The following is a 13,022-nucleotide window of genomic DNA, read 5'->3' on the forward strand; positions in this document are numbered from 1 at the left end:
AGAGAAAGGCCACGTGGAGGAGGCCAGGAGAAGCAGCCAAGATGGCGGAGTGCTGAGTGAGATGCCAGTTTGTGTAGAGTTTGTATCTGGGATAAGGAAGGAGATGGGGAACTGAGGAGAATAAGGCTGGTGAGCTAGAAACCTTTGATTCTAGGAAACTCGGATAAGTCAGTGGCTTTGTGAGCACTGAATGTGATTGGGTTTTGGAGCCCAGTGTATATTTTTACTTGCCCGCCGGGTGCAAGCTAGAATTAAAGACTATGGCCCACCAGTTTGTGGCTCCGTTGTTTCTTTACCGACTGTCCGAATCCAATGCGTACCTGCATGGGCCAGACGGCTCTGATGGTGGCCCTGGCCCTGGCTTCTGGCTTTACAGATGTCATTTAAATTGTCTGCAGTTCGCACTTTAAGTAGAAAGCCTTATATAATATCAACAGTTGCCACCGCTTCCAGTCCCATGATATTGCTAAAGCAACAGAGAACAAATATATAAATGTCTCTGCTTGAATTAGCACTTAGGGCCCACTCTGTGCACCCCCACCTCCTCTGTAAAACCTCTCTTAATCTTATGAGCTCGAATGCATTTCTCCTCTGCGTTCCCGTAGCACTTTTTTATTATCTCTCTCACAGCACTTGGAACTTTCTGCTTCATATTACAGATTTTTATATTAATGTGTTACTGTTCTTTGAAGACCCAGGGCACCTAGGAGACACATAATAAATATTGGAACAAATACATGTTGTGAGGAAAACAAAGTAAAGGTGATAGAACTTCTCTACAGCTGGGGAAGCCCCTTTATTGTAGGGCCTTGGCCACACCGTGCTTTTCTCCTTGGCTTTGTTTTCACTTGTGTGGGTGTTGGAGCCAGAGGCTGATGAGCAGGATCTCAGGGGGACTTTTGGAAGAAATAAAGTTAAAATGTTTTTTGCAGAAGAATTCCAAGGGGCGATGGAGGATGGAAAGGAAGTCTTCTTCAGTACAGAAAGACGATATAGTTCCTGGTGCTAGTGGACTTGCTTCGTAATACTAAACATACTGTAATAATTATAAGCTCTGGACAGAACACACAGACACACAAACACTGTTTGAAGGCACTTAAGAGCAGTCAAAAAGCAGGCAGAAGCTGTAAAAGTAATGGCTCTTAAAAGAAAGGGCTGGTAGAGCGTCGGCCTAGCGTGCGGAGGACCCGGGTTCGATTCCCGGCCAGGGCACACAGGAGAAGCGCCCATTTGCTTCTCCACCCCTCCGCCGCACCTTCCTCTCTGTCTCTCTCTTCCCCTCCCGCAGCCAAGGCTCCATTGGAGCAAAAGATGGCCCGGGCGCTGGGGATGGCTCCTTGGCCTCTGCCCCAGGCGCTAGAGTGGCTCTGGTCGCAACATGGCGACGCCCAGGATGGGCAGAGCATCGCCCCCTGGTGGGCAGAGCGTCGCCCCATGGTGGGCGTGCCGGGTGGATCCCGGTCGGGCGCATGCGGGAGTCTGTCTGACTGTCTCTCCCTGTTTCCAGCTTCAGAAAAATGCAAAAAAAAAAAAAAAAGAAAGGGCCCACGCTGAGTGGGTCCAGTTTTCATGGCTTTCCCGTGAAGGAAATTCCTATAAACGTTATCACCCAAGATACTTAGTATACAATGAGAAACTGCTAGACACATGAAGAAACTATCAAAGTCGACCCATAGTTGAGAGAACTCAGTTCATACAAACCAAAGTAAATCTAGATTTTTGAGCTAGCATACAAAGACTTTAAATGATTGTGTTTATTGCTTTAATCTTTGTGTGGAGGGAGGGAGTGTTGATAATGAGTGAAGAGATTGTAAATTTAGGAAAGAAATGAAGACTCTGAAAAAGAACTTAGGACTTCCAGTTTGAAGTGTGGGACAGTCCCAAACTAGCATAGCAAAGGTTTTAAAAACTAAGTTGAGATTGATTAATGTCACCCCATTAAAATTAAAAAAAAAAAATTAAGTTGAGATTTGTACTACCATACCCAGAAGGAGAATCAAAACTTGCGATCTGAACCTAACCACGTTGATTGCCTGCAAAAACAAAATGATCAACATTCTTCAGAAGATTATAACAGAACCCAGAGTCAAGACAAGATAAAATCACAACATTCAGGATATAATCCAGAATTTCTCAGCATATAGATAGAGAATCATCAAAATGTAACCAGGGCCCTGCCAGTTGGCTCAGTGGTAGAGCGTCGGCCTGGCGTGCAGAAGTCCCGGGTTTGATTCCCGGCCAGGGCACACAGGAGAAGCACCCATCTGCTTCTCCACCCCTCCCCCTCTCCTTCCTCTCTGTCTCTCTCTTCCCCTCCTGCAGCGAGGCTCCATTGGAGCAAAGATGGCCTGGGCGCTGGGGATGGCTCCCAGGCGCTAGAGTGGCTCTGGTCATGACAGAGCGATGCCCCGGAGGGGCAGAGCATCGCCCCCTGGTGGGCAGAGTGTCGCCCCCTGGTGGGCGTGCCGGGTGGATCCCGGTCGGGCACATGCGGGAGTCTGTCTGACTGTCTATCCCCATCTCCAGCTTCAGAAAAATACAAAAAAAAAAAAAAAAAATGTAACCAGCCTCAAGGGAAAGTACAGATGTCAACCCCAACATAACCCCAGATGTTGAAATTATTAGACACAGATTTAAAAGCCTGTATTATAACAATATTCTATGTGACAAAGGAAAACACACTTGAAATTAATAGAAGGACAGGGGACTATCAACCCAGAAGTCTATATATCCTTCAGAAATGAAAACAAAATTAAGACATTTTCAGTTGAAAGAAAAATAAAGAGAATTTCCTGGGAGCCAAGGGTCATTATGGTGTCAGTATGGTCTCCAGAGGTTGCTGAATTGGACCTCAGCCAAACATAAAAGATGACAACAGCAGCTTAGCCAACTTTTGAACCTGCAAGAGGTAGGAGAAGAAAAGGAGAAGGTGATTTGAGCCAACTCTCAAAGCAGTATTCAAGTAGAGTCCTACCCTCTCATACAAAGATAAAATGTAGACAGACTACTCAGGATGCCTTTGAAGAGGTTCAGAACTGTAACTTCAGAAGACAGTTGGAAGAGAGAAAGAGAGCTGCTACAAGAGAAAAAAATAGAGATCGTTCAACAACTTGAGAACATACGACCTCCTCTTCAGCGTCAAAGGCTTAGTTAGACCAGATTCCTGCTTCCAATCTTGATGCAGATGATCCTCTAACAGGTGAGGAAGGTGAAGATTTTGAAGAGGAGAATGTCGATAGTGCAGCTCTTCTTGCAGAACTAGAAAAAAATTTAAAAAGAAACAGCTGAAGAGCAAGCCAGGCGGGAACAAGAAGAAAGGATCTGTATGGAAAACAGTCTGGGCAGGAACCTCCTCCTTAATCTCCCTGGCCCAGCCTCAGGCCAACTTCAAAGTTAAAAGAAGGTGGAATGATGATGTTTTCAAGAACTATGCACAGGTGTATATTATCAGAAAAAAGACAAAAGATTCGTCAGTGATACTGTACAATCTGAATTTCACAAAAAATTCATGGAGAAATATATTAAATAGTATAGTTTTATGTGCTTAAAGACTGTAAAATGGCCTGACCTGTGGTGGCGCAGTGGATAAAGCATCAACCTGGAAATGCTGAGGTCGCCGGTTCAAAACCCTGGGCTTGCCTGGTCAAGGCACATATGGGAGTTGATGCTTCCAGCTCCTCCCCCCTTCTCTCTCTCTGTTTCTCTCTCTCCCTCTCTCTCTCTCCTCTCCAAAAATGAATAAATAAAATTAAAAAAAAAAAAAAAAGACTGTAAAATGTAAATAGTTATTATGACTTTATATTGGTTAGTTTGGGGTTTTTTCCTCTTTTTCCCTATTTAAATAGACCTCTTTTTAAATTCCAAAACATCTTTTCCTTGATTGATACTGTATTTGATAAGGACTTGGGAATTGGTTTAACCCCGTTTCCAGTCTCTCAATGTTTCCAGTCATGTGTTCTTTTTAATATGGGAAAAGTAATTTGTTTATAATGTTTTTAATAATCCAAAAAGACAAATAAGAATTGCCAGGGGATCTGATTTTTAAAAAATGATAAGGAAGTTCAGGCTGAAGTAAGACAGTACCAAAAAACCCCCAAGATCTTTAGGAATGAAGGAATAATAGCAAAAATAGAAAATATTTGCATAATTATACAAGACTATTTTTCCCTCCAAAGTTCTTTATTATGTATGAGTATTGAAAGCAAGCGTTAAACATTGTCTAGTGGATTCTCACTTAGTGTTAGTTCTCTTCAGCCTGAAGCGCTTCCTTCACCATGTTCTGCCATGTTAGTCCCCTCATGACATGTTTTCCCAGTTATATTTATCTGGAAATATCTTAATTTCACCATCATTTTTGAGAGATATTTTGCTAGGTATAAAATTGGGAAATGATGGTTTTATTTTCGTTAATCATTTTAAAGGATGCCGTGTTATCATCTTCTGACCTTCATTGTTTCTGATGAGAAACCAGCTGCTATTTTTTTTTTTTGCTATTTTTATTTTCATTTTCCTATGTGTAATATTTATGAAAAAGATGCTAATAGGGAAATGAAAGTCTTTTCAACAAATGATGCTGGATCAGCTGGATATCTGTATAGGAATAAAAAATAGGACCTTTTGTATAACACTCCTCAAAAGTTAACTCCAAATGTGTGAGACACCTAAATGTAAAATCTAATGCTAACAAACTTCTAGAATAAAATGTCTCTGTGATCTTTGGGTGAGCAAAGATGTTTATATAGGATACAAAAAGCAAGAATAGTAAAACTTTAATAAAGTAGTTTTTATAAAAATTAAAAATTTTGCTCTTCAAAAGAACCCCATAAGAAAACAAAATGTCAAAAAAATACAAAATGTCAAGTCATAAAATGTGATAAGATATTCAGAGCATGTATATCTGACAGAGGATTTATTTCTAGACTATATAAAGAACTATTACGACTCAATTGGAGATAACTCAATTTGTTAAGTAGGCAAAAGATTTGAACAGACATTTCACAAAAAAGATACAAAAATGGGCAATAAACACATGACAATGCTGAATCATCAAGAAAATGCAAATGAAATCCTCAAGTTTTGCCTCATCTCTCCTGGAATGACTAAATGAAAAAGACTGGTAATGCCAAGTGTTAGCAAGAATGTGGGTGGCTTTAATCCCACACTGCTTCTGACATTCACATTACATACTAGGTGCTCTGGAAAAAAGGAATATGCTTTACAGTTGACAAAGCACTTTTACATTTGTTACCTCATTTGATCTCCAGAATAATCTTACAGTGTTCCTGCTGAGTAGAGACTTTAAAGAGAGAGCCAGTTTGTTCTTTGATGTCAAGCATAGACATAAATATGCCTGGTTGGCCTACTATAGTCAAATCATATTTGTTAGGTTAATAATACCGGCCTTCTGTCTATTCCTTTTTACATTTCTGGGGGAACCTGATGTACAGTTACAATTAATTAAGCACATTAGAGGGAAAACCATGACTTATTCATCACTACTTTTACAGTACTAGCCCCTATTTTTCCTTCAAGTACTGAGTAATATGAAGTTTAGTTAAACTAACTCCAGTTTCCCAAGTCCAGCTCTTCCACTAAGCTAAAATAAGTATTCAGAATAGTAACTATTGCCAACGGAAGGAGTTTTGAACTGACACCATCAAGACAAGCAGAGTCCTTTTTGTCGTTGAAGACAAATTAGTCCCCCTGGATTTATTTTGCCCTGCAACCTTAGGGTCTCATTCCAGACTTGAGCCAGTCTTTGTCTTCTTATTTGAAGGAGACTGTTAAACCTGTAACAGGTGACACATTGTGGTGAGTCACACGCCCTGGAAAGCCGTGATTCTGGTGAGGGTTAGGGGCAGTGAAGTTCCAAAGGATGAGATGCCGGAGTGAAAGCAGCACTGACCCTGCAGCGTGTTCTGCAGAAACGTGTGAGTAAAACGTCGAGTCAGAAACATCAGCAGAAAACTTAACTAAATGGTTAGTCATTTAGAAGGTTTCTCTGACTCATTCACCCAGTGACTTGGATTGATCAAAGGCAGAATATACAACTTTCAGTTTTATATATACAGTTTTGCTGTGTAACCACAGATGGGAGGTGAGCTCAGAATTCCAGCCAGAAGGATTTGAGATGCAAAGATCTTCTCATCTCTTAGAGATTGTAAGAAAGAACTTGTGAGTTTTCTCTCCTCACAGGAGAGAGCCATTTGGGATAGGTCAGATGCTGGAGGATAGTCCACATGACTTCTTAAGATTGTCAGTGACACTAATTGTCAGAGATGCAAATTAAAACCACAAGAAGATATCACCTCACACCTCTCAGAAGGTCTGTCATCAAAAAATCAACAAACAATAAGTGTTGGGGAGGGTGTGGAGAAAAGGGAACCCTCTGCACTGTTGGTGGGAATGCAAATTGGTATAGCCACTATGGAAAACAGTATGGAGAGTCCTCAAACAGATTAAAAATAGAACAACATAGGACTCAGCAATTCCACCTCTGGGCATTTATCCAAAGAAATCCAAAACACTAATTTAAAAAGATAATATGCACCCACCCCTGTGTTCATTGCGACATTACTTACAATAGCCAAGATATGAAAGCAACCTAGGTGTCCGTAGATAGACAGTTGGATAAAGAAGTTGTGGTACATATATACAATGGATTATTGGCTGTAAAAAAGAATGAAATTTTACCATTTGCAACCATATGGATAGACCTAGACAGTATTATGCTAAATGAAATAAGTCAGACAGATAAAGACAAATATTATATGATTTCAGTTATATGTACAATTTAAAAAACAAACACAAAAAACAGAAGCAGACTCATACAGAGAACAAACTGATGGTTACCAGGTAGGAGGGGTTCGGAAGACTGGATGAAAAAGGTGAGGTGATTATAAAGTACACATTGGAAGTTTGAAAATAGTTACAGGGTGTGGGGCAGATAAAATATATTATGCTCACTTTGTTAAAGATGGCGCTGCCCACGTGGAAGCCCATCGCCCAGGTGATGGTATTGGTTGCCCTTCTTGCTTGGGATGGGCTTGATTATATTAATGTGTGTTGGGGGCGGGCTGTGAGCAGGCAGGATCCTTGTAGCCTGGGGCTTGGTTTTGGGACTAAGCCTTTCCCACCTTTTTTGATTTGAGGTGGTGCACTCTCATGAGGAATCCCATTATGCCTCAGATAAGTGACTTTGTATCAGAGACTTCCTTGTTTGTATATTGGATTAAAGGTTTGGATTTCTACACTATAAAGTGGGGCAGACCAGGAACTCGCTCTCTCAGTTCCTGAGATTAGCATTAGAGGAGAGAGCAGAGAAAGGTCATGTGGAGGAGAGGAGAGGCAGCCAAGATGGCGGAGTGCTGAGGGAGAAGCCAGTTTATGCAGGGAGAAGGAGATGGGGAACAGAGGTGAATAAGTCTGGTGAGCTAGAAACCTTTAATTTCTAGGAAACTCGGATAAATCAGTAGCTTTGTGAGCACTGAATGAGTGGGTTTTGGAGCCTAGAGTGTGTGTTTACTTGCCCACCAGGTATAAGCTAGGATTAAAGGTAATGGCCCACCAATTCTTGGCTTCGTTGTTTCATTACCATCTGTCCGAATCTAATGTGAACCTGCATGGGCCAGGCAGCTGTGATGGTGGCTGTGGCTACTGGCTTTACACAGGGATGTAAAGTAGAGCATAGGGAATATAGTCAGTTATATTGTAATAACATGTATCAAATGTGTACTGGGTTTATCAAGGGGATCACTTCATAAGTTACACCACTATGCTGTAACCACTATGCTGTACACCTGAAACTAATATAATATTGAATGTCAAGTGTTTGAAAATATTTTTAATTGAAAAAGAAAAGATCACAGTGACAACTAGAGTTCTAAATTTACCTTCAAGCATTTATATATTAGGTTTTCTTTAATGGGAACAACATACTTATTAAAAATCAAATCAGGCCCCTGATTATTCAAGTACTTGTAGTCTAGCAAGGAGGGATAAAGTGAAATCGTGGCGTAGTGTGGTACATACAATCACATGTGAATGTGCAAAACCAAATGCAAAATGAAGGGACTGGGAAATCTAGGAAACTGTTCCTAAAAGCCAAGGGAGAGAGAAGTATGGGGTTGATATTAGGACCAAAGCACATGCAGAAGGTGGTGCGATCAGCCCACCCACTCAGAGCATCTGGGGCCGCCCGCAGCCAGGACCTGCAGGGAAGGGCACTAGGCTGCTGGCTTCAGGGGTGTCTGCTCTCGAACTTCTCTCTGGCCCCTGGGGAACTCCCCTATACACTTGCATTCAAATATCTTCCTGTACCAACTCTACCATTACTGTTTTTCCCATCTGGTGTGTGAGAGTGGTCCCCGTCTCTCAGAACTGTTAGGTTTAAAAGTTATATCACATGTGATGTGTCGGCACAGAGCCGCACTCATTTTATGAGACTGTCAGCTCGCAGCCCCAGAAGAGAAGCCTGTCTTCAAATCCCTTACTTCCAGGTGTCCTTCCCAGGGAAACAACTCAGCACATCATAGTGACAGGGGCCTTGGTAAAGGTTTGCATGGGAGTAGTGAAGACTACTGGATTTCTGAGTGATCAGCATTCCCCTCCTGATTCTTGCCCAAGTCAGGATGGGCTTTGAGCAGGGTATCCAGACACCTGGGTGCTAGAACCAGTTCCGTTGCCATCTGAACATGGAAGTTTGGGCCAGTTTGTTTCCCTTGTTCAGCCCCTCCACCTGATTCTCCAGGTAACGCTCAGTCCCCCTCAACAGGCCTCGGTATTATCTGCTACATGCCAGGCACCACACCAGAGCACAGGACAGGTCCCCTGCCTTCTAGGAGTGCCAGGTCTGGCAGACATGGGCAGACACAGACCCAGGCAGCCTTAGCACCAGGCAGAGGGAGTGCTGTGCTGGAAGCGTGATTGCTGCAAGAGCAGACAGGAAGGCGTGATTAAGTGGGAGAGGGGCTTACAGGGTCTGTAACACCTTTGTGGACCAGAAAGGCTTGTTTTGTATTTTTTTTTTTTTTGTATTTTTCTGAAGTTGGAAACAGGGAGGCAGTCAGACTCCCACATGTGCCCAACCGGGATCCACCCGGCATGCCCACTAGGGGGCGATGCTCTGCCCATCTGGGGCATTGCTCTGTTGCAACCAGAGCCATTCTAGCGCCTGAGGCAGAGGACATAGAGCCATCCCCAGCGCCCGGGCCAACTTTGCTCCAATGAAGCCTTGGCTGCAGGAGGGGAAGAGAGAGACAGAGAGGAAGGAGAGGGGGAGGGGTGGAGAAGCAGACGGGCGCCTTTCCTGTGTGCCCTGGCCGGGAATCGAACCTGGGACTCCTGCACGCCAGGCCGACGCTCTACCACTGAGCCATCTGGCCAGGGCTGTTTTGCAAGTTTTGATGCATCAAGGAAGCAATCCAGAGAAAGGTTAATAACACAAGCCCAGATCTGGAGCTTAGACCCCTGGGGACATGTTTACGGATGAGTACGTAGGTCTGTGTGTTAGAGAGGAGAATGCCTCAGCCACAGGCAGTGGGACCATAGCCAGTGGGTTCTGAAAGGGGAGTTGATCTGCTGATCCAGAGGATCTAGACTAAGCTCCAGAAAGGGGATGGCAGGACCAACACTTTCCTTTCTTCATTGGTTTGTTTATACATTCAATTGTTGGTTCACTCAACAAACATTTATTCATTCTTTACTATGTGATAAGCATTCATCCAGAGCTGGGGGGTGGAGGGGAGAGAAATGAAAAAGAGGTTTTCTTTCCTCAAGGAAATCACAGTTGGGCCTGACCAGGTGGTGGCACAGTGGATAGAATGTCAGACTGGGATGCGGAGGACCCAGGTCCGAGACCCCCAAGGTTGCCAGCTTGAGCACGGGCTCATCTGGTTTGAGTAAAGCTCACTAGCTTGGACCCAAGGTCGCTGGCTTGAGCAAGGGGTCACTCGGTCTGCTGTAGCCCCCCGTCAAGGCACATATTAGAAAGCAATCAATGAACAATGAAGAATAGATGCGTTTCATCTCTCTCCCTTCCTGTCTGTCTAACTCTCTCTGTCACAAAAAATAAAAAGGAAATCACAGTTGGGTGGAAGAGACTATGCATCAAGGTTATAGCTGCTACCTGCTCCAAGAACAGAGTTAAGCAAGTGACTGGTTATGCTTGGAGGTAGAGGATGGTAAGAAACAGCTTTAAAAGATAAGCCATTTGAGCTGAGTTTGAAGGATAAAGGTGTTGGACCTTGCCAGATGATGTAAGAATTCTTCAGACACAGCAAACAACACAGCACAGCACAGAGGCTTGACTGTGTAGAGCATACTGGGAACACTGGGAAGTTGGCTTGAGTGGACCCTGGAGCAGGAAGGGGACCTAAGGAGAAAAGATTGGAGAGATGCGTTGGAGTTGGAATGCTGCTTACTCCTAAAGGCATTAAAACAGTTTAAACATGTTTACACTGGGGAGTTAGGAAAGTAAATATCAGTGGGATGTAGAGAGGTCCTGGGCAGATAGATGGTAGGGAGACTGGCCCTTTTATGATCAGAAAAATAGGAGGAACTGAATTGGGGTGGATTCAGTAGGAACTGTGACATTTCTGAATGAAAATTCATAATATGGGTAACTCTCAGGCTTGAATGACAGATGTCATTTCCAAGACAGGACGGTCAGGGGAAAATGATGAATTCATTCTTGAATACGTTTAAGGCAACTTCCGGACACCTGTAATGCTCTCCCCACTCCTGGCCCACCTCCACCGTAAAATCCTTCCAGAGCCCATTCCCGTCAGCCTGGCCTGGCCCTCCACTGTCCTCTCAGCCCGTCTGCTGACTCACTCTCCAGCCTGAGCAGCTTGCAGTTCCTTGAACTTGCCAGGCTGGGTTCTACTTCTTTGTGCCTCTAACTGGAACACCTTTCCCTTCTCCTGCCTTTTGCCTGGCCAACTGCCAGACTCACTCAAAGGTGATGTCTTTGGAGAAGGATCTTTGACATTCTGTACCCCACCCCCCACCCCGGGGAGGGTTAGTAAATATCTGTGCTCACCCACTTGATTGTAATGATTTGCATGTGCGTCACCTCCTCCACCACTGCCCTCCTTCCCCGGCAGCCAGGGCAAGAGGCATCTCTGTATACATGATGCCTGCCTACACTGAAGGTAGGACATCAGCACATGTTTGTTAAATATACTAAACCAGATGGGGGCATCCAACAGAGAACTGGAAATTCCAAAACAAAACATGAAAGGCACCAAAGACAAATACAAACCATGTGAATACCTTTTGTCTTCCATTGGCTCACCCGTCCTCTGCTCCAGGCGCTCCATTATCTAAGGCTCCATGTCCAATGAGCTAGGCCCATGGCTGGTGGCTTGGTTACATGTAGGGAGCGGAATAGAAAGGGAAAAAGCATACAGAGGCCTAGAAAGGAGGGCCCCTGAAGGTTTGGGGACTGAAATGAATGCGAGTTGACAGAAGAGAGAGCCTGGCCTAGACACCTGTTTCCCTTCCTCATTCTAGGCCTCTGGGCCCTAATTTCTACCACCATCTGGTGGCCATCTCCATAAATAACAAGCTTCTCATAAACTGAAAGCTTGTACAAGGCAGAAATTCCACGGATTGGCCTCAGGTCATGACACCCGCACCCCCTGGATTTAGCATGCAAATCTGTATATACACAAAATGGGCCTTATTCTGGTGAGAAATTCCAAGAGCTTTCTTTTTAATCAGGTTCTTAAAGGTTTATAGTCCCCAAAAGACTGAGAATCGCTGCTATAAAGAATTGTTCTACGACAAGATAACCTGGACTTGTTATCTTTGAATATATGTATCCTGATTTATTGATGTCGCCCCATTAAAAAAATAAAATTATTAAAAAAAAAAAAGATTAGCCGGTTCAAGGACTTCTTGCTGATTCAAGCTGTCATCATCATAGTGAAGGTTAGGATTTTCAAAAAGAAATGAAGAAGCGAAAAAATAAAACTAAAATGTAATGACTAAAAAAAAAAAAAAAGAATTGTTCTAGAATAGATATTATTTTTTCTCCTCCAAATGAAGTCCTATGAAGAATCATAACATAAAGAGAGAGAAAATCAGAAAATCCCTGCTTGCTTAGAACCTCACTCTCCAATTTCCCAAGACGCCGATACTGAGCACAAAGTCCAGTTGGAGGATGTGAGGGCAACATGGCTGCAACATCTGTCACCTCCTTGATCGCCAGGATGGATTCGCCTGACCTGGCTGGCTAGGCGGTGCCCCCTTCCTCCCTCACTGTTCTGCAGGCGTCTTCCTGCAGCTGTGTGCTTGGTCGAAGAGTACCTTCCCCGATAGAGGAGACGACCGTTCTTTGGTCAAGGGTATACGAGCAGCTGTGCCCCCTGCTAGCCCCGCCAAACGAGCCCTCAGAGTCCAGTTTGAAAACCGTGCTTATAAAGCCAAAGGCTTCTGCTGCTTCAGTGCCAGATGGACCCGTAAGGGCCTTTGAGACCCACTAGGTCACCCCTCGGAGAGGGCTTGGTTAAGCCTCCGGAACATATCTGTGGCGGAGCTGGAACCTAACACTAATCTCTCTACTCCTAGGTCTTTAAACTGTTCAGTGTTGCCTTATTTCCCAAAAGCCTACATTTGAAAACAGTAAAACTTTTACTATCCTGAATATATACTGCTCACAAAAGTTAGGGGATATTTCAAAATGAATATGAAGCTATAAAATATCCCCTAACTTTTGTGAGCAGTATAGTTCCCAAGCAGGAAACCATTTTTCCTGTAAATACTGAGGCTTCTGGAAAGAGATAGTTCTCCTTCTAAATGCCTCTCAATAAACCGTAATACATGGTAGGAAATGAACCTACGGCGACCTTAGAGTAGTTCTTTAAACTTAGAGCACCATCAGCCCTGGCTGGCTGCTTTTATAGTGGGAAGCCTGAGATTTGGAGGTGATGATTTTGCTTGCTGTTTTCTCACACCGACGTCAGAGTTCTTCCTATTCTCAGCCTTTGTCTTCGAATATATATATTCCGACTTAAAAC

General features: G+C 43.6%; 1 protein-coding gene and 1 pseudogene across 1 annotated transcript in view; both read left to right on the plus strand.

Moving 5' to 3' along the window:
• The window catches only part of GAB2 (GRB2 associated binding protein 2), a 207,456-nt gene that overhangs the window by 180,911 nt on the left and 13,523 nt on the right, over window positions 1–13,022 (plus strand). The window lies entirely within an intron of this gene.
• On the plus strand, window positions 2,869–3,529 carry LOC136320542 (spliceosome-associated protein CWC15 homolog pseudogene; annotated as a pseudogene).

The sequence above is a fragment of the Saccopteryx bilineata genome, chromosome 1 (assembly GCF_036850765.1).
Source record: "Saccopteryx bilineata isolate mSacBil1 chromosome 1, mSacBil1_pri_phased_curated, whole genome shotgun sequence".
NCBI lineage: Eukaryota > Metazoa > Chordata > Mammalia > Chiroptera > Emballonuridae > Saccopteryx > Saccopteryx bilineata.